At 35.9% G+C, this 22,260-nt stretch overlaps 2 non-coding genes across 2 annotated transcripts; one reads left to right on the forward strand and one right to left on the reverse strand.

Annotated features, from left to right (window-relative positions):
- The first annotated feature begins 7,588 nt into the window (after positions 1–7,588).
- LOC112730827 (small nucleolar RNA R71) lies at positions 7,589–7,696 on the forward strand. Its single transcript, XR_003166634.1, has one exon. It is a non-coding gene; the product is annotated as a small nucleolar RNA R71 (small nucleolar RNA).
- Positions 7,697–21,996: 14,300 nt separating this feature from the next.
- On the reverse strand, positions 21,997–22,104 carry LOC112730965 (small nucleolar RNA R71). The gene has a single exon (XR_003166763.1). It is a non-coding gene; the product is annotated as a small nucleolar RNA R71 (small nucleolar RNA).
- Between the last annotated feature and the right edge of the window lie 156 nt (positions 22,105–22,260).

The following is a 22,260-nucleotide window of genomic DNA, read 5'->3' on the forward strand; positions in this document are numbered from 1 at the left end:
TACAATAAAGACACAAGAGATACAAACAGAGACATTTTGATTGCATTAATAAGTGGTGTTGGCATGGTATTTTGCATGAAAGTTAAGTGGCAACACCAAACTTAGTGTGCCACTGTCAATCTAAAATGTTGCAAGTACCCAGTGAAGATTGAAATTCAAATTGTTGCATGGCAAAACCAAACTTAGAGTGCAATCATATGCCAAATTATTGAAAGTAAACTAAGCAAAGCAAGGAAATGTTACCTACGGTTGGGTTGCCTCCCAACAAGCACTCTTTTAATGTCATTAGCTTGACATGTTGTTCACGACTTTCTTCCTCTTCTTCCAGTTTGTTAAGAGGAATGACCTCAAGAGGAAAGAGGAGCCAGTTAATGCCCCTTGTTTTGAGTGCCTCTCCCTGGCAAGCCTTCTTCTGTTGTTAGCTTGAGTAAACTTGCTTGTTGGGGGTAGGGGTGGGATGGCTTTTGGTTGACCTTTTCTTCTTCATGAATATTGTCCTTCTTTTCTTGGTCACCATCCTTTTGTTAGTGTTCATGTTGATTGCCTTTACCACCTTGATTTCAGGATTTGGGTATTGTATGATGGGTGGAGCATCCTCTTCACCAAGAACTTCTTGAATTGGTGGTTCAATGAACTCACCCTCTATGCAACTCTCTGTTTCGTTGGAGTGTGGGTTCCCTTGATTGACTTCCTCCCTTATTCTTGACCTTTGAATGAACTCCTCTGTTTTTGGAGAGAGTGAAGTGCTCTCTCTTTGTGATCTTAGCTCTTCAATGAATTGTTCTTCAGAATAGAGTTGTGCATTCTTCCTCAATTTTTCTTCATGGTCCCTTTTTGCTATTTTCTCCTCTTCGATTGTTTTTATTATTTCTTCAAGGAGGAGTTCTATCCTAGTGAGTCTCTCCTCTACTCTACTTTTTCTGAGTTCTTCAATGATGAGTTCCACCCTAGTAAGTTTATCTAAAGGAGGTTGGGTAGATTGTAATGGTTGGGCGGGGTTGGCTTGTGAATGGCATTGAATGTTTTGTGGTTGTGTGTTCTAAAAGTGGTATGACTCTTGTGGGTAGTGGATTGAGTTTTGTGGATGGTAAAATGAATTGTATGGATTTTGGATAGACTTTTGTACTGAGGCATACTCAAATGATGAAGAATTTAGGCATGTAAAACATGGAGGTGAGGTTGTATAATTGAGAGGTGATGGCTCTTGATGAATGGGGTATGAATGAGTGAAATCTCTTTGATTATGATCTTCCCAGCCACAACTTGAGTAGTGATCAATTTCACCAAAATATGGACCATTTTGTGGCTCTGGAAAGTACCCCATTTCATGTTCTTGATACTCCCACCCACCATGAGCATAGTAAAGTAAATCATTCTGTGGTGGTGGAGAGTTTCCCATGAAATTTGATTGACTAAAATATGATGGATGCTCCTTTCTTTCCTGTAGAAAGCTCTGTCTCAAACAATAATCACCAAAAGAAATTGGAATCTCCATTATCACAGATGAGGAAATTCCCAGTTAGGCAATATCACAAACAGTTAGTTAGCAAAAGAAAATAAAGAAGCAAAAGAAAATAAAGACAAAAGAAAAGTGTCTAATCTAGTAAATCAATCAACCGGTAGTTTGTTAATCACAATTAATCCCCGGCAACGGCGCCATAAACTTGATGCACGGAAAATCTGTCTCTCAACGAATTCCCCTTCGGCAAGTTTACCGAATTGTCGTAAAGTAAAACTCACAAAAGAGTGAGGTCGAATCCCACAGAGATTAACGGATTAAGCAATCAATGGTTAATTGATTATTCTAGTTAGACGAATCATATTGGAGTGATAAGCAGCAAGGAAATGTAAATTGCATGAAAGTAAAGAAAGCAATAAAGTGCAGAGAAGTAAAATGGCAAGAAAATAAAATGTAAGAACTAAAAAATAAAATAAACATTGGGATCAAGAGATATTGCGATCCTCCGGATCAAGTTCATTCTCATCTCTTCCTCAATCAATGCATTCATTGATCTCCTTGGCAATCTTAATTGATCGAATTCCAATTTCTTGGAATTCAATCTCTCAAATCTTGATCAATAGCCAATTCCTTGGTCAATTGCTCATGAGAAGAGATGAAGTATGGTCACTGATTATACCACATGCATTTCCCAAATCAAGTGTTGGAAGGATTATAGTCACATATCCATCCACACCCAATTTAGTCCAGCATGAGAAAGCATTTCTAGCATGATCTCTTCATTCTTCTTTCAAGGTTCAGAAGAGATCCAAGTATGAATAGTTTCTTTTCCAAGATAACTACCCAATTGGATGAAGATCGAAAGCTCTCTAGTAAAATCAAGAGGAAAGAAAGAAGAAGAAGAATAAGAACTACACTTAATCCATTGAATCACAATAGAGCTCTCTAACCCAATGTAAAGAGTTAGTTGATCATTGCTCTACAAAAATAGAAAAGAAAGAAAGTGCAGAAAAATAAAAGATGAAGATTCAAACTGAAATTGAAAATTCAACATTCATAAATGAAAATTACAACTAAAAGAAAGAGAAGGAAAAGTGTGTGAGGGGAGGAAGTCCGAAGACCCCTCTCTAATCCCCTATTCCAGGATTTTCAGTCCCCCCTTTCTCAGATTGTTTTCAATGTAAAGACTAAGGCCTTTATATAGGCTCTCCTAAATTACAAAATGAAATTAAAAGCAAATTACAATTAAATGAAAATTCCTATTCTAGATGCTTCTTGTGGTCTTGATTGGTTGACAATTGTGGGCTTGCTTGCTTGGGCTTTGAAGTGGACTTGAGAGAGAGTGAGTCAAGTTGAGGTCCAGGTGCTAAAGTTAGTGCTAAAGTTAGCCACACTAACGCTACAAGTGTGGCGTTAGTGCTAAAGTTATTGTGGCTAACGTTGCACTTGCTGCCCAGTTGGTATTTTTGGGGCTTAAAAGATGCCTCCTGTTTGTGCTCCAATTTCATGCCCACTATAGAGTATTATATATCGTTGGAAAGCTCTGAATATTAGCTTTTTAACGCAACTAGAATCACCTCAATTGGACCTTTGTAGCTCAAGTTATGCTCCTTTGAAGTGGACATGGTCGCTGGCATAGTTGCCAGCGTTAATGAAAAACTTGAGTGCCAATAACGCTAGCGATCAAGGCTTCATTATTGCCAGTTTCTGAAGCTCAAACTTAGTGTCCACCCCATACTATTATATATTGTTGGAAAGCCCTGGATGTCTACTTTCCAATGCCTTTGGAAGCGCATCATTTGGAGCTTTACAACTCGAGTTACACTTCTTGGAAGGTGAAGAGGTCAGCTGGCCTTACTACAGGTTGATACCATGTTCATCTTTGCACTTTCGGGGCAGTTTTCCTCCCTCAAATTTAGTGTCAACCTTATAGTGTCATATTTGCTTGGAAAGCTCTAGAATCCTACTTTCCAATGCCACTGGAATCACCTCATTTGGAGCTTTGTGGCTCAAGTTATGCGTGTTTGAAGAAGGCATGGTCAGGCTGCCAGGTAGGAGTTAACGTGGCTCATAGTGGCTTGTGTGGGATCATTCCAACGTTAGTGACAATGTTGGGTGTCACTAACGTTGGCGATCACCTTCCTTCTTCACGTTAGCTTCCACGTTAACTAGGTTAACGTGGGAGTTAACGTGGATTATTGGGGCTTGTGTGGGTTCCTTCCAACGTTAGTGACAATGTTTGGTGTCACTAATGTTGTCGACCACCTTGTTTCTTCACGTTAGCTTCCATGTTAACTAGGTTAACGTGGGAGTTAATGTGGCTTATTGTGACTTGGCCAACGTTAGTGATAAAGTTGAATGTCACTAACCTTGGCTTCCCCTTTACTTCTTAACGTTAGAGGCCACGTTAACTAAGTTAACGTGGCAACTAACGTGACCACTTATGAGCTTGGTCCAACGTTAGTGATAATGTTAAGTGTCACTAATGTTGTTTCCATTTCCTTTCTTCAAAGTTAATGCCACTAACTTTTCTCACTAACGTTGTTGCTTTCCTTCCTTCCACGTTAGTGCCCACGTTAGTGTAACTAACGTAGCCACTAACGTGGCTCTTCTCTTCTTCTTTTGGCCTGAAATCAATCAAACAAAGTGCATCAAAGTCTTGCTCTTAATCATGGGATCATGCATCATCCAATTTATCATTAAATTCATGCAAAATCCTCATGAAATCATGTAAAGTGCACAATGTATGCTTGAATCAAGATGTAAGTGAATATCTACCCAAAACTAGCTTATTTCCTAAGGAAATGCATGAAACTACCCTAAAAACAGTAAAGAAAAGATCAGTGAAACTGGCCAAAATGCCCTGGCATCAATTGCTGGAAAGTTCAAGATGTCTACTTTCTAATGCAATTGAGAGCGCGCCAATTAGGTTTCTGTAGCTCCAGAAAATCTTCTTCGAGTGTAGGAGGGTCAGAATCCAACAGCATCTACAGTCCTTTCTCAGCCTCTGAATCAGACTTTTGCTCAGGTCCCTCAATTTCAGCCAGAAAATACTTGAAATTACAGAAAAACACACAAACTCATAGTAAAGTCCATAAATGTGATTTTTTCATAAAAATTAATAAAAATATAATAAAAAGTAATTAAAACATACTGAAAACTATGTAAAAACAATGCCAAAAAGGGTATAAATTATCCGCTCATCACAACACCAAACTTAAATTGTTGCTAGTCCCCAAGTAACTAAAAACAAAATAGGATAAAAAGAAGAGAAAATATAATAAATTTCAAAAATATCAATGAAGCTTAGTTCCAATTTGATTAGCGGGACTAGTAGCTTTTTGCTTCTGAACAGTTTTGGCATCTCACTTTATCCTTTGAAGTTCAGAATGATTGGCATCCATAGGAACTTAGAATTCAGATAGTGTTATTGATTCTCCTAGTTCAGTATGTTGATTCTTGAACACAGCTACTTTATGAGTCTTGGCCGTGACCCTAAGCACTTTGTTTTCCAGTATTACCACCGGATACATAAATGCCACAGACACATAACTGGGTGAACCTTTTCAGAGTGTGACTCAGCTTTGGTAGAGTCTCCAGTTAGAGGTGCCCAGAGTTCTGAAGCACACTCTTTTTGATTTGGACCACGACTTTAACCGCTCAGTCTCAAGCTTTTCACTTGACACCTTCACGCCACAAGCACATGGTTAGGGACAACTTGATTTAGCCGCTTAGGCCAGGATTTTATTCCTTTGGGCCCTCCTATCCATTAATGCTCAAAGCCTTGGATCCTTTTTACCCTTTCCTTTTAGTTTAAAGGGTTACTGGCTTTTTCTGCTTGCTTTTTCTTTTTCCTTATTTTTTTCTTTATTTTTCGCCATTTTTTTCGCAAGCTTTGTGTTTTTCACTGCTTTTTCTTGCTTCAAGAATCAATTTTATGATTTTTCAGATTATCAATAACATTTCTCCTTTTTCATTATTCTTTCAAGAGCCAACAATTTTAATATTCATAAACTTCACTATCAAAAAATATGCACTGTTCAAGCATTCATTCAGAAAACAAAAAGTATTGCCACCACATCAAAATAATTAAACTATTTTCAAGATAGAATTTGAAATTCATGTACTTCTTTTTCTTTTTCAGAAAACATTTTTCATTTAAGAAAGGTGAAAGATTCATGGAACATTCATAGCTTTAAGACATAGACACTAAACACTAATGATCATGTAATAAACACCCACTCTGCTATCCTTACTGGCGTTTAAACGCCAATAAGCCTGTCCTCCAAGGTGTGCTATTTTTGATGCTGTTTTTGATTCTGCTTTAATTCTGCAGCTATTTTTATGACTTCACATGATCATCAACCTAAAGAAAACATAACATGAAAATGGAAAACAAATGTCTATAAAATTAAATATTAATTAAATAACATTGGGTTGCTTCCCAATAAGCGCTTCTTTAATGTTAATAGCTTGACAGTGAGCTCTTAGAGAGCCTCACAGAAACTCAGAGCTTAATGGTGGCCTCTCAACATCAAACTTAGAAGTTGAGTGTGGGGGCTCTGTTTGACTCTGTATTGAGAGAAGCTTTTCATGCTTCCTTTCCATGGTTACAGAAGAAGATCCTTGAGCCTTAAACACAAGGTAGTCTTCATTCAATTGAAGGACTAACTCTCCTCTGTCCACATCAATCACAGCTCTTGCTGTTGCTAGGAAGGGTCTTCCAAGGATAATGGATTCATCCTCATCCTTTTCAGTGTCTAGGATTATGAAGTCAGTAGGGATGTATAGGCCTTCAACCTTCACTAGGACATCCTCTACAAGTCCATAAGCCTATTTCATTGATCTGTCTGCCATCTCTAGTGAGATTCTTGCAGCTTGTACCTCAAAGATCCCTGGTTTCTCCATTACAGAGAGTGACATGAGGTTTATACCTGACCCAGGTCACACAGAGCCTTCTCAAATGTCATGGTGCCTATGGTACAGGGTATTAAGAATTTTCCGGGATCCAATTTCTTCTGAGGTAATTTCAGTTGAACCAAGGCATTCAGTTCATTGATGAGCAATGGAGGTTCATCCTCCCAAGTCTCATTACCAAATAACTTGGCATTCAGCTTCATGATTGCTCCTAGATACTGAGCAACTTGCTCTTCAACAATATCTTCATCATCTTCAGAGGAGAAATACTCATCAGAGCTCATGAATGGAAACAGTAAGTTCAGTGGAATCTCTATGGTCTCTGTATGAGCCTCAGATTCCTTTGGTTCTTCAATAGGGAACTCCTTATTGGTCAGTGGACGTTCATCAAGGTCTTCCTTACTGGAAATCACTGCCTCTTCCTCCTCTATAGGTTCGGCCACTTTGGGTATATTGATGGCCTTGCACTCTCTCTTTGGATTCTCTTCTGTATTGCTTGGGAGAGTGCTAGGAGGGATTTCAGTAACTCTTTTACTCAGCTGACCCACTTGTGCCTCGAAATTTCTGATAGAGGACCTTATTTCAGTCATGGAACTGAGAGTGGTCTTAGATAGATCAGAGATTATGGTTGCTAAGTCAGAGAGGCTCTGCTTAGAATTCTCTGTCTGTTGCTCAGAAGATGATGGAAAAGGCTTGCTATTGCCAAACCTATTTCTCCCACCATTATTATTATTGAAGCCTTGATTAGGCTTCTGCTGATCCTTCCATGAGAAATTAGGATGATTCCTCCATGAAGGATTATAGGTGTTTTCATAGGATTCTCCCATGTAATTCACCTCTTCCATTGCAGGGTTCTCAGGGTCATAAGCTTCTCCTTCAGAGGAGGCTTCTTTAGTACTGCCGGATGTAGCTTACATTTCAGTCAGATTCTGAGAAATTATATTGACTTGCTGAGTCAATATTTTATTCTGAGCCAATATGGCATTCAAAGTATCAATCTCAAGAACTCCTTTCTTCTGAGTCATCCCATTATTCACAGAATTTCTTTTAGAAGTGTACATGAACTGGTTATTTGCAACCATCTCAATGAGTTCCTGGGCTTCTACAGGGGTTTTCTTCAGATGAAGAGATCCACCAGCAGAGTGGTCCAATGACATCTTGGACAATTCAGACAGACCATCATAGAATATACATAAGATGCTCCATTTTGAAAAGCATGTCAGAAGGACACCTTCTGATCAATTGCTTGTATCTTTCCCAAGCTTCATAGAGGGATTCACCTTCCTTCTGTATGAAGATTTGGACTTCCACTCTAAGTTTGCTCATCTTTTGAGGTGGAAAGAATTTGGCCAAGAAAGCATTGACCAACTTTTTCTAAGAGTTTAGGATTTCTTTAGGTTGTGAGTCCAACCATATCCTAGCTCTGTCTCTTACAGCAAAGGGGAAAAGCATAAGTCTGTAGACCTCGGGATTAACCACATTGGTCTTAACAGTGTCACAGATTTGCAAGAATTCAGCTAAGAGCTGATGAGGATCTTCCAATGGAAGTCCATGAAACTTGCAATTCTGCTGCATTAGAGAAACTAATTGAGGCTTAAGCTCAAAGTTGTTTGCTCCAATTGCAGGAATTGAGATGCTTCTTCCATAGAAGTCAGAAGTTGGTGTAGTAAAGTCACCAAGCATCTTCCTTGCATCTCCACCATTGTTATTGGGTTCGGCGGCCATGTCTACCTCTTTTTCGAAAATTTCTGTAAGGTTCTCTCCGGAGTGTTGTGCTTTAGCTTCTCTTAGCTTCCTCTTCAGAGTCCTTTCAGGATCAAGATCAGCTTCAATAAGAATGTCTTTATCCCTGTTTCTGCTCATATGAAAAAAAGAGAACAAAGAGAATAGTGGAATCCTCTATATCAGAGTATAAAAATTCCTTTATGTGAGTATAAGAGTAGAAGAATAGAAGAATGAGGTAGAGAGAAGAGATGAAGAATTCGAACAGAGAGGAGGGAGAGGGTTCGAATTATGAGTAGAAGAGAAGTGTTAGTAAATAATTAAATAAATAGAAAGAGATGATAGAGAGAGAATTCGAATTTTTTTAAAAAAAAGAGAGTAAAAATATTTTTATTTTTATTTAATTAATTAAGTTAGAATTTCAAATTTAAGAAAAGAAATAAAATAAAATTAGAATATAAAACAATTAGTTAATTAAAAAGAATTTTTGAAAAAGTGGTCAGTTGTTTTCGAAAATGAGATGTGAAAAAGTAGTTAGGTGGTTTTGAAAAAGATAAAAAATAGTAAACTTTTTTTTAAAATTAAAACAAACAAGTCAAGTGGTTAATTGAAAAAGATTTGAAAATAAATTTTGAAAAGATAAGAAGTTAGAAAAAAAAGATTTTTTGAAAAAGATATGATTGAAATTTATTTTGAAAAAGATTTGAAAAATAAATTTAAAAAGATTTGATTTTGAAAATTAAAGTTGATGACTTGACTAACAAGAAATTAAAAGATATGATTCTTGAATTTAAATATTGAACCTTTCTTAACAGGAAAGTAACAAACTTGAAATTTTTGAATCAAAACATTAAATGTTAGCAATAATTTCAAAAATTATGAAATAAAATTAAGAGAAAGATTTTGAAAATTAATTAAAAAAAAATTCGGAAAACATGAAAGAAAAATGAAAAAGATTTGATTTTTGAAAAAGATTTGAAAAGATAAAGTTTTTAACTTGAAATTTTGACTTGACTAACAAGAAACAATTAAAATTTAAAATTTTTTGACTAAGTCAACCCAAAATTTTGAAATTTATGAGTAAAATAAGGAAAAGATATATATATATATATATATTTGACTTTTGAATTTTTTTATGAGGAGAGAGAAAAACAACAAAATGAAACAAAACATAAAAATTTAAGATCAAAACAAATAATGCATGCAAGAACACTTTGAATGTCAAGATGAACACCAAGAACACTTTGAAGATCATGATGAACATCAAGAACATATTTTTGAAAATTTTTAAGAAAAGAATAATATGCAAGACACCAAACTTAGAAATTTTTATACTAGGGACACTAACAATTCGAAAATGCACAAGAAAAACAAGAAAAGACACAAAACAAGAAAAATAAAAGATCAAACAAGGAAAATCATCAAGAACAACTTGAAGATCAAAGAAGAACACAATGCATGAATTTTCAAAAATTTTAAGAAAGTTAAATTAAAAAAATGCAATTGACACCAAACATAAAATTTGACACAAGACTCAAACAAGAAACACAATTTTTTTTGGTTTTTTTATGATTTTATTAAATTTTTTTGTATTATTTTATTTTTTTTCGAAAATAAAAATAATAAAAACTTAAACATAAAATAAAATTACCCAATCTAAGCAACAAGATGAACCGTCAGTTGTCCAAACTCGAACAATACCCAGCAACGGCGCCAAAAACTTGGTGCACGAAATTGTGATCACACTTTTCACAACTCCGCACAACTAACCAGCAAGTGCACTGGGTTGTCCAAGTAATACCTTACGTGAGTAAGGGTCGATCCCACGGAGATTGTCGGCTTGAAGCAAGCTATGGTCATCTTGTAAATCTTAGTCAGCCGGATTCGATTGGTTATGAGTTTTGATAATTAAAAGATAAATAAAACATAAAATAAAATAAGATACTTATGTAATTCATTGGTGGGAATTTCAGATAAGCGTTTGGAGATGCTTTGTTGCTTCTAAACCTCTGCTTTTGATGAGCCAAGTATTCTTATGCCGGTTAGAAATTAGCAATGAATCCAATCGTGAGTATAGTCTAACCAACACGCAAATATCTCATCAAACAATTCTAAAATCTATGACTGAGAGTATTGATCCCGGGTCATTCTCCCTAGGAATTGCTTTAGAATGTACATCATTGATTAGGAAATCTTTTGTGATTTTGAGAGTTGATGCAAGAGTTCAAGCTAATAAAAGCAAACAACAATTAATTGAGGTAAAGGCCTTGGCTAAGGGTAAGTATTGGAAGTTCCATCATTATAGCTTCCTTCAATTATGATAAAAATTGATTGTTGCTTCACTTTGTTAACCTCCTAACAATGGAGAAAAGTCAAGTGAGAGTAACTAACTTGAGTCACAAGTACTAGTCTCACCCTAGGGAAGTCTAGCTTTAGTGCACTCCAAGTCAATTAGCAATTCTCAATTCCTAGTCAACAATTGATATCTACTACTCAAGTGTCTCCCATAACTCAACCCCTAAGCCAAGTTGAGAGAAATCTATTCCATAGCTAGGGTTGTCATTATCACAAACAATTGGTATGCAATCATGGAATGCATGATGTAATTGAGAGAAGAAAATTAATTAAAGCTATCTAATCCAAACAATCATCAACAATCAAGCAATTGAATGAAATCGCACAATTCATTAATCCAAAATCAAGGTAACAAAGTCCAACAAATCTAGATCTAAGAGATTGAATCAAAAGAGCATCAATTAAGAGTAGAAGAAGAGTGGATCTACAACTTGTATAAAAACAAAAGTGAATTAGCAATGGATCTCACCAAGAAATCCAAGGATAATTGTAATGGAGGAAGTGAAATCCTAGAGAGAAGTTGGAGTTTCTCTCTCTAGAAACAAAATGTAACTAACTCCCTAAAATATCTAGAATTCTCATTAATTGTCCTAACACACCTAACCCTTGGTCTTCTTAAGCTTTTCCCTCCAAAATTCTGCTCCAAAACAGGGCCTAGGACTCCTTGAAATCGCTGGTCATGTATTTTGATTAAAAAATCACGTGCGTTCATTGACGCGTACGTGCACGGCACGCATACGCGCACCTGGGGCTCTCTGTGATCTGCGCGTAGGCGTACGGTGCGCGCGAGCGTCATAGGAAATATGGCCCAGCCATATAAGCACGCTGGCTCCTCGCTCGGCTCCACTGCGCTGGCTCCTCGCTCGGCTCCACTGCGCTGGCTCTGAGTGTACGCATCCACGCGTACGCGCAAGATGCGCGTGCGCGCACATGTCCAAACTTCAATTCTTTAATTTACTCTATGCTCTTTCCATTCATGCATGCTTCCTTCATTCCTCTTAGCCATTTTTTCCCTGTAACTTCTGAAAGTACTTAACAAACGGATCAAGGCATCGAATGGTAATAGAGGGGATTACAATATATCAATTTTGATGCAAAAGAAGCATATTTTCATCTATGAGCCAAAATGGGGAAAGGGACACAAAATCACGCAGTTTTACATAAATAAGTGTGGAAGATCATTGACAAAACCCTTAAATCTATGCATGATAAACCCTAAAAATGGGGTTTATCAACTTTCCTATTGTCTTCTTCCTAATCATGCATGCTCTCTTCCATGGCAAGCTGTATGATCCTCTCGGATGAAAAATACCAGGTACGGTTTCTGCATGGCTAATCAACTGTTGGATTTCTCGTCTCGGATGAAAAATACCAGGTACAGCTACTGCACGGCTAATCATCTATCGGTTCTCACTAGCGTCGGAATAGGATCTCTCTATCCTTTTGCACACTGTCACTGCGCCCAACATTCATGAGTTTGAAGCTCGTCACAGTCATCCCTTCCCAGATCCTACTCGGAATACCACGGACAAGGTTTAGACTTTTCGGATCTCAAAAATGCTGCCAATTGGTTCTAGCCTATACCACGAAGGTTCTAATCTCCCGGACTCGGTCTGTAGATTAGAGACCCAAGAGAATATACTCCGGCTGTCGTCCAATGACTACGTTGAACATCATGTAGACCGCCTGTGGTTGTTAGGCACCCGGATCTTCACTAAGCGAGTAACAAAGATAGTGGGTGATTGTCACGGGTCACCCTTTCATTCTGACTTAACTGAATTAAGTACGAGAGTATATCTTGGAGAAGAAGTAAGCGTGAATCGAAAGAGAAACAATAGTACTTGCATTAATTCATGAAGAACAGCAGAGCTCCGCACCTTAATATATGAGGTGTAGAAACTCTACCGTTGAAAATACATAAGAGAAAGAGGTTTAGGCATGGCCGAATGGCCAGCCTCCAAATGTGAAAAATGGCATAAGCTAGATGCGAATACAATAGTAAAAAGTGCTATTTATACTAAAACTAGTTACTAAGGATTACAGAAAATAAGTAACTAAGTGCACATAGTGCAGAAAAACTGAAAAACAGAAAAATAAGAATAAGGACATTAAAGAATGGGTCCACCTTAGTGATTGTGGCTAGTTCTTCCTCTTGAAGATCCTATGGAGTGCTTTAGCTCCTCAATATCTCTTCCTTGCCTTTGTTGCTCCTCCCTCATGGCTCTTTGGTCCTCTCTGATTTCATGGAGGATAATGGAGTGCTCTTGGTGCTCCATCCTTAGTTGCTCCGTGTTGGAACTCAAATCTCCTAAAGAGGTGTTGAGTTGCTCCCAATATTTGTGTGGAGAGAAATGCATCCCTTGAGGCATCTCAGGGATTTCTTGATGAGGGACTTCCTCATGCTCTTATTGAGGTCCATGAGTGGGCTCTCTTGTTTGCTCCATCCTCTTTCTAGTGATGGGCTTTTGAGATGAATCTCTCCATCTCGTATGACTCGGAGTTGGAAGCAACTGCCTTCTCTTTCCTCCTATGATGTGTGAAAATGAAGGAGTGATGAAGGGCTTATATAGGAGTGGAGTGAAGAGAGAATTCTTGTAATAGGGGTTGGATTTTGGAGGGAAATGTTTTAAATTTGAAGGGTGAGGTAGGTTGGGTTTTATGATGGGTTTTTGGGGAAGAGTAGATGGATGTGAGTGGTGAAGAGATTATGGGGAAGAGTGTTATGAAAAGGTGTGAAGAGGAGAGAGAGTTTGTTGGGGTAGGTGGGGATCCTGTGGGATCCACAGATCCTGAGGTGTCAAGGAATTCTGGTCCCTGCACCTTCCTGGCGTTTAAACGCCCTCTGTGTGCCATTTCTGGCGTTTAACGCCATCTCTGCTACCTTTTCTGGCGTTAAACGCCAGGCTAATGCCCTTTTCTTGCATTTAATGCCAACCAGACACCCTTTTCTGTCGTTAAACACCAGTCTGTCTGCCAATTCTGGCGTTTAACGCCCAGAATGTTGCCAGAGTGGGCGTTAAACCCCATTCTGCTATCCTTACTGGCGTTTAAATGCCAGTAAGCCTGTCCTCCAGGGTGTGCTATTTTTTATGCTATTTTTGATTCCGCTTTAATTCTGCAGCTGTTTTTATGACTTCACATGATCATCAACCTAAAGAAAACATAACATGACAATGGAAAACAAATGTCTATAAAAAGATAACCCACTAGCTTGATTATACATCTCTTAGACAGCTAATCCACGACTTTGTTGGGGACTTCTCGATATACCAGTTCAGTCGAGATATAGGGAGATTAGAGTCTTTGTGGTAGAGGCTAGAACCAAAGGCGCATCATTCTCTGATCCGGAAGATTTGACCTTGTCTGTGGCGTTTTGAGTAGGATCACTAAGGAGAATAGACTGTAGGAGCTTCACCCTCAATTAGACTGGATCTGCACTAACCCTGGGGTTCAGATCTGGAGGAGCATTGGCGACCTCTCAAGAAAGGCGTTGATCACATACAACCTGCCATAGAAGAAGTCTTTCACAGTTGGAGTAGACAGTAAGACCGAATTGATTCAGAAGAGCAAAGCATTTCCAAAGCCTTAACCATCTTCTTATCATTGCTTTCACCATCAATTGAGTAACGTTTTCTTTATTTTCCTTTTATGCGCTTTAAAAAAACAAACAACTTCTCTATCCGCCTGACTAAGATCTACAAGATAACCATAGCTTGCTTCAAATCACAATCCTCGTAGGATCGACCCTGACTCACTCAGGTATTACTTGAACGACCCAGTGCACTTGCTGGTTCAGTTGTGCGAAGTGTAATTCCGCGCACCAAGTTTTTGGCGCCGTCGCCGGGGATTGTTCGAGCTTGGACAACTAACGGATTATCTTATTTCTTAGATTAGGTATTGTTTTTAATTTTTAAGTCTTTTACTCTTCTTTTTCGAAAATTAAATTTAAATAAAAACAAACTTTTTTCAAAAACCTTTTCTTTTCTTTATCAATCTTCATCTTTTGTTTGAGTCTTTGTTCTTGCTCTTGTTTGAGTCTTTTTCGAATTTCTTGAATCTTTTTCTAAAAATTTTCAAAAATAGTGTCTTGTGTCAATATTTAAGCTTGATGTCTTCTTGTGTCTTTTCTTTTAAAATTTTCGAAATTTGTGTCTTTGGTTTTCAAAACTTTTAAGTTTGGTGTCTTTTGCATGTTCTTATTTTCTTTGAATTCTTTGAGTTTTGTTCTTGGTGTTCTTATTAATCTTCAAAGTGTTCTTATTTTTCTTCTTGTTTTGATCTTAAAATTTTTAGTTTTGGTGTCTCTTTGTGTTTTTCTTTACAATTTTCGAATTCTAGGTGTCTTAGATCTAAAAATTTTAAGTTTGGTATCTTTTTGTTGTTTTTTTCTTTTTTCATTAAATTCAAAAAATAAAAAATTATATCTTTTCTATATTTTTATCTTAATTTTTGAGAATATCACAAAAAGATTTCAAATTTTAATTTCAAAATCATTATCTTATCTTATCTTAGTTTTAAATTTCAAATTCAAATCATTTCAAAATCAAATCTTTTCAAAAATCATTTCTTTTTCAAATTACTATCTTATCTTTTTATTTTTCTTTAAAATTCAAAAACCTTATCTTATCTTATTTCAAAATTTAAAATCAAATCTTTTTCAACAATCAAATTTCAAATCTTATCTCTTTCAAATCTTTTTCAAATTTTTATCTTACCTTTTCTAATTTTAAATTTTAAAATCAAATCTCTTTCAAGTCTTTTCAATTTCTATCTTATCTTTTCTAAATTCAAAGTTTTAAATTCAAATCTTTTCTAATCTTCTATCTTATCTTGTTTTCAAATCTTTCTTAATTAGTTACTTGTTTTCTCTCTCTTCTTTTTTAAAACTTCCTAACTAATTCCTCTCTCCTCTTTTAATTTCAAATTTAATTAATAAATAAAACAAAAACAAAAATATTTTAGTTCTCATCTCTCTTTTATTATTAATTAGCTGCATGTTTTATCTTATTCTCTTCCTATTTTCTTTTCTCTTCCTTCTTTTTCAAAATCTCCTAACTACTTTCTCTCTCTTCTTTTTCGAAAAATTCTTCTATTTTCCCCTCTCTATTTTCAAAAATATCTCACCCTCTTTCTCTATTAATTTTTGGAAATTACCTTTATCAAAGGATATATTCTTTTCTTCTCTTCTTGAGCTATCTCCTTCTGACAAAGGACATCTATACTCTGACATAGAGAATCTTTTTCTTCTTCTCTTCTTGCATTCTTTCTTCTTGTTTATGATCAGAAATAGAGACAAAGAGCCTCTCTTTAATCCTGATCCTGAACCTCACTAGAATATTTGAAGTATGAGCATGGACAGTAATAATTGACATTTGTTGTTCTGATATGTTACTCAGAAGGATTTCAGAGTTTGGAATCTAAAACAAGAATGCAAAAGAGGGCTCAATAAATTTTGCAAAGAAGTGGCTATTAATTAGCTTAAATGACATGTTATACCTTAAATGACTCAAATTTGGTGTTGTGAGTGGTTTAATCTAATGTGGTGGCTATAAGATTTGTGGTGTTAGGCATGGATAGTGAAATTGGAGAAGAAGTAATCTGAAATGAAAAGTAAAATAAAGGTGAATACAATTAATAAGATTGACACAGAAAGAAACATGATGTCGTAAAAAAGGAAAAAATCAATTGATTTAGGAAGGAAAAGAGAAATTTAAACATGAGTAACATTATCAATAGTCAAGTTTTTCAAGAAAAATGTTATCTTAAAAGGATATGAGAACTGATGAACTCACATGAGAAACAAAAGGACCACTAAGTCAAAAGGCATTGATATCATTATCCTCTTCAGAAGAATCATTTACTGTTTTATTACTAGAAGAGTTGTTTTCATCTTCTTCATCATTATCCTAAAGTCTTACTGATTATTCATTCTTGCCATTGAAATCTGATGTACTTGATGTGTTCTCATTATCTTCATCATTTGAAGATGATGACACAACAATCGATTCAAAATTTCTTTTAGTGTAACAGTTTGGTTGGCTAGGATTAAGCTTTTTTTCTGTGACCCTAGAAGAAGTCCTCCTTGGATGAGATTTGATAGTTGATGATTTGGTTGTTTTCTCTAAAAAAAGAAGAGAAAGAGAGTGCATATTACGTAAGCAATAATAATAATAATAATAATAATAATAATAATAAAAGAGAAATATTATAATTTGTTTGATCCAAATGATTTAGATGTAAGTACGCTTTTGGCTGGTTGACACTCTTCTCACTTGTTGCATCACGAGAGTATTGACCATCCTTTGACAACATGTATTAAAAAAGATTTTGATAGAAGAATGATAGGTTTTCCACCAAGAGAAAAATGATTGTGTAGTTAGCAGACAAGTCTCAAAGAAGAACAGGTGAAATCTACTTCTCCGAAAAGCATTGTCCCTTTGAATGTCCAATAGGTCTTCTAGTGAAACAGCTTTAGCACACAAAAGTTGAGTTTCTTGAGAACGGTAAGGAGATAGAATGGCTTGTGCTAGTCCAAATTGTCTGGATATTACATTTGGCACGTATATTGTTATTCTTAGATCCTCTCCACCTGAGAGTCCAACAAAAAGCATTTAAAGAGTAAAAAAATTGTTACCAAATGACAATGTTCACCTCTTGTATAAAATTCTAGCTTAAGTGAGAGGTTTTATTAACCACTCTGGACCGGTTTGATAGTTAGAAAAAGGGGTCAAGATGAAAGTTTTATTTTTCTCTGACAAGTAGTAGAAAGCGCGGAAAAAATGCTTCATCTTCTCATGCAAAGCTTTTAACTTATTAGGAAAAACTAAGTTGAGTAAACGATGACCCACAACCACAGAGTCTGTAGAGTTCCTTTGATTTGGACATTTTTGTAGCTCAAATTTAAAAATGGCAGAAAGCCATAATTAGAAAAACTAAACGGGCCCATCAATATTAGTAATTCTCTTCTTAGTCTTCATGAGGTTTGTAATCTAATCTAGAGTAAGATATAATTGAGCCAGAAATAGTTTGGCTATACACAACTTCCTACCCTCGACAAACATAGTGACCAACGGAAGATAAACAACTTCAATTTGAATGCTCCGGGTATAGAAAACAACACCATTCAACCAATAAAGAAGGAATGCTATGTGCTTACTATCAGAAATAAACTTTTCATCTTGGCCTTGTTACGAATAAAATTTTACTAGGTGGTTGACAGAAGAAAATTGTCGGTTTGGAATTTTCGCAAAATAATTTCGTTGAAGTATAGATCCAAACCGGCAAACAACCGTCAGTCAAAATGTAATTTGTTTATAACTTAAGTCAAACCAGTAAAAATTGAGAGTATTTAAACCTCGGGTCGTCTCTCAAAGGAATTGCAGGGAAGTATGCATATTATTGGTTATGGGAGATTTTTTGGGGTTTTTTTATATGATGAACAAGAAATTAAAACTAACAAGTAAGATAATATATGATGAGCGGATAATTTATACGCTTTTTGACATTGTTTTTAGTATGTTTTTAGTAGGATCTAGTTACTTTTAGGGATGTTTTTAATAGATTTTGTGTTAAATTCACATTTCTGGACTTTACTATGAGTTTGTGTGTTTTTCTGTGATTTCAGGTATTTTCTGGCTGAAATTGAGGGACTTGAGCAAAAATCAGATTCAGAGGTTGAAAAAGGACTGCTGATGCTGTTGGATTCTGACCTCCCTGCACTCAAAGTGGATTTTCTGGAGCTACAGAACTCGAAATGGCGCGCTTTCAATTGCGTTGGAAAGTAAACATCCAGGGCTTTCCAGCAATATATAATAGTCCATACTTTGGCCAAGAATAGACGACGTAAACTGGCGTTCAACACCAGCTCTCTGCCCAAATCTGGCGTCCAGCGCCAGAAAAGGATCCAAAACCAGAGTTGAACGCCAGAAATGGATCAAAACCTGGCGTTCAACTCCACAAATGGCCTCTGCACGTGGAAAGTTAAGGCTCGGCCCAAGCACACACCAAGTGGGTCCCAGAAGTGGATTTATGCATCAATTACTTACTCATGTAAACCCTAGTAGCTAGTTTATTATAAATAGGACCTCTTACTATTGTATTTGACATCTTTGGATTACCTTATGATCCTTTGATCACGTTTTAGGGGCTGGCCATCTCGGCCATGCCTGGACCTTCACTTATGTATTTTCAACGGTAGAGTTTCTACACTCCATAGATTAAGGTGTGGAGCTCTGCTGTTCCTCAAAGATTAATGCAAAGTACTACTGTTTTCTATTCAATTCTTCTTATTTCGCTTCTAAGATATCCATTCGCACCCAAGAATGTGATGAAGATGATGATTATGTGTGACGCTCATCATCCTTCTCCCTTATGAACGCGTGCCTGACAAACACTTCTGTTCTACATGAATTAAGCTAGAATGAGTATCTCTTAGATCTCTTAACCAGAATCTTCGTGGCATAAGCTAGAATGATGGCGGCATTCAAGAGAATCCGGAAATTCTAAACCTTGTCTGTGGTATTCCGAGTAGGATTCAATGATTGAATGACTGTGACGAGCTTCAAACTCGCGAGTGCTGGGCGTTAGTGACAGACGCAAAAGGAGGGTGAATCCTATTCCAGCATGATCGGGAACCGACAGATGAATAGCCGTGCCGTGACAGGGTGCGTGAGCATATTATTCACTGAGAGGAGGGGATGTAGCCACTGACAACGGTGATGCCCTTGCATAAAGCCAGCCATGGAAAGGAATGAGACTGATTGGATGAAGATAGCAGGAAAGCAGAGGTTCAGAGGAACGAAAAGCATCTCCATTCGCTTATCTGAAATTTCTACCAATGATTTACATAAGTATCTCTATCCCTATTCTATTAATTATTATTCGAAAACACCATTATCAATTTATATTAGCCTGACTGAGATTTGCAAGGTGACCATAGCTTGCTTCATACCAACAATCTCCGTGGGATTCGACCCTTACTCACGTAAGGTATTACTTGGACGACCCAGTGCACTTGCTAGTTAGTTGTATCGAGGTTGTGATAAATTATGAATGTGTAATCACAATTTCGTGCACCAAGTTTTTGGCGCCGTTGCCGGGGATTGTTCGAGTTTGGACAACTGACGGTTCATCTTGTTGCTCAGATTAGGTAATTTTCTTTTTGTCTTGTTTTCAAAAAATTTTTCAAAAATATTTCAAAAATTCTTCCTTTGTTTTCGAAAAAAAAAAAAATTTTAAAAATAAAAATGTTTTCAAAAATATATTTTCCTTTCAGAATTTTTAAGAATGAATTCTAGTGTTTCATGGAGCATGTTGAAGCCTGGCTGGCTGTAAAGCCATGTCTCAATTCTTATACTCAAGAGAAGAGCTTCTTTATCTTTCTTAGCCAATTGGCTGTTGAATGTAAGGAATGTCAGGCTTGTCATGTCTGAATTACACTCATATTTTGATTAAAGCTTGGCTGGCTATTAAGCCATGCCTGACCCTTTGATTGGAGCTTTAAGACTAACATGGCAAGATTCCTGGAATTCATATTAAAAATTTTGGAATCCTTATTTTCTTTTTCAAAAGAATTTTTCGAAAAATATAAAATAAAAATCCAAAAAATTTAGAAAATCATAAAAATCAAAAATATTTTTGTGTTTCTTGTTTGAGTCTTGAGTCATATCATAAGTTTGGTGTCACTTGCATATGCATCTTGCATTTTTTCGAAAATATCATGCATTCATGGTGTTCTTCATGATCTTCAAGTTGTTCTTGGTAAGTCTTCTTGTTTGATCTTGATGATTTTTTGTTTTGTGTCTTTTCATGTTTTTCATATGCATTCTTGAATTCTTAGTGTCTAAGCATTAAAGAATTCTAAGTTTGGTGTCTTGCATGTTTTCTTTGCATTAAAAATTTTTCAAAATGATGTTCTTGATGTTCATCTTGACATTCAAAGTGTTCTTGGTGTTCATCTTGACACTCATATCATTCATGCATGCATTCATTATTTTGATCTAAAAATTTCATGCATTGTATCATTTTTCTTGTTTTTCCCTTGCATCATAAAAATTCAAAAAATCAAAAAAATATCTTTCCCTTTTTCTCTCATCAAATTCGAAAATTTGAGTTGACTTTTTCAAAAATTTTTAAAATCAAGTTGTTTCTTATGAGTCAAATCAAATTTTCAATTTGAAAATCTTATCTTTTTCAAAATCTTTTTCAAAAATCAAATCTTTTTCAAAATTCTTAGTTATTTTCGAAAATTTCAAAAATATTTTTCAAAAATCTTTTTCTTATTTTTATACCAAATTTTCGAAAATAACAATAACAATTAATGTTTTGATTCAAAAATTTCAAGTTTGTTACTTGCTTGTTAAGAAAGATTCAAACTTTAAGTTCTAGAATCATATCTTATGATTTCTTGTGAATCAAGTCATTAATTGTGATTTTAAAAATCAAATCTTTTTCAAAACTAATTTCAATCATATCTTTTCAAAAATATCTTCTTATCTTTTTCAAAAAAATTTTTGATTTCAAAATATCTTTTCTAACTTCCTAACTTCTTATCTTTTCAAAATTTGTTTCAACTAACTAACTAACTTTTTGTTTGTTTCTTAACTTGTTCAAAACCACCTAACTAACTCTCTCTCTCATTTTCGAAAATATCTTCCCTCTTTTTCAAAAATTTCTTTTTAATTAACTAATTATTTTTATTTTCTATTTTTGATTTCAAAAATTTTCAAAAATTACTAACATTTTTCAAAAAAACCATTTTCGAAAATCACTAACTCTTTTTCGAAAATTCTCTCTCTCCCATCTTATTCTATTTATTCATTCATATCCTAACATCTCATCACAACACCAACATCTCATCTCACATCTCTAGCCTCCTCACAGTTGTGTTTCTTCCATTATATTACATTCTTTATCTCCCCCTTTTCTTCCACTTACAAAGGGATCCCTATACTGTGGTATAAAGGATCTCCGTTATTATTATTGTTATTCTGTGCCTTCTTCTTTGTCATATGAGCAGGAGCAAGGATAAGAACATTCTTGTGGAAGCAGATCCAGAACCTGAAAGGACTCTAAAAAGGAAACTAAGAGAAGCTAAAATACAACAATCCAGAGATAACCTTTCAGAAATTTTCGAACAGGAAGAGGAGATGGCAGCCGAAAATAATAATAATATAAGGAAGATGCTTGGTGACTTTACTGCACCTAATTCCAATTTACATGGAAGAAGCATCTCCATTCCTGCCATTGGAGCAAACAACTTTGAGCTGAAACCTCAATTAGTTTCTCTGATGCAGCAGAACTGCAAGTTTCATGGACTTCCATCTGAAGATCCTTTTCAGTTCTTAACTGAGTTCTTGCAGATATGTGATACTGTTAAGACTAATGGAGTAGATCCTGAAGTCTACAGGCTCATGCTATTCCCTTTTGCTGTAAGAGACAGAGCTAGATTATGGTTGGATTCTCAACCCAAAGACAGCCTGAACTCTTGGGATAAGCTGGTCACGGCTTTCTTAGCCAAGTACTTTCCTCCTCAAAAGCTGAGCAAGCTTAGAGCTGATGTTCAAACCTTCAGACAGAAAGAAGGTGAATCCCTCTATGAAGCTTGGGAAAGATACAAACAGTTGACCAAAAAGTGTCCTTCTGACATGCTTTCAGAATGGACCATCCTGGATATATTCTATGATGGTTTATCTGAGCTATCAAAGATGTCACTGGACACTTCTGCAGGTGGATCCATTCACCTAAAGAAAACGCCTGCAGAAGCTCAAGAACTCATTGACATGGTTGCTAATAACCAGTTCATGTAC

This window comes from Arachis hypogaea, chromosome 12, assembly GCF_003086295.3.
Source record: "Arachis hypogaea cultivar Tifrunner chromosome 12, arahy.Tifrunner.gnm2.J5K5, whole genome shotgun sequence".
Classification (NCBI taxonomy): Eukaryota; Viridiplantae; Streptophyta; class Magnoliopsida; order Fabales; family Fabaceae; genus Arachis; species Arachis hypogaea.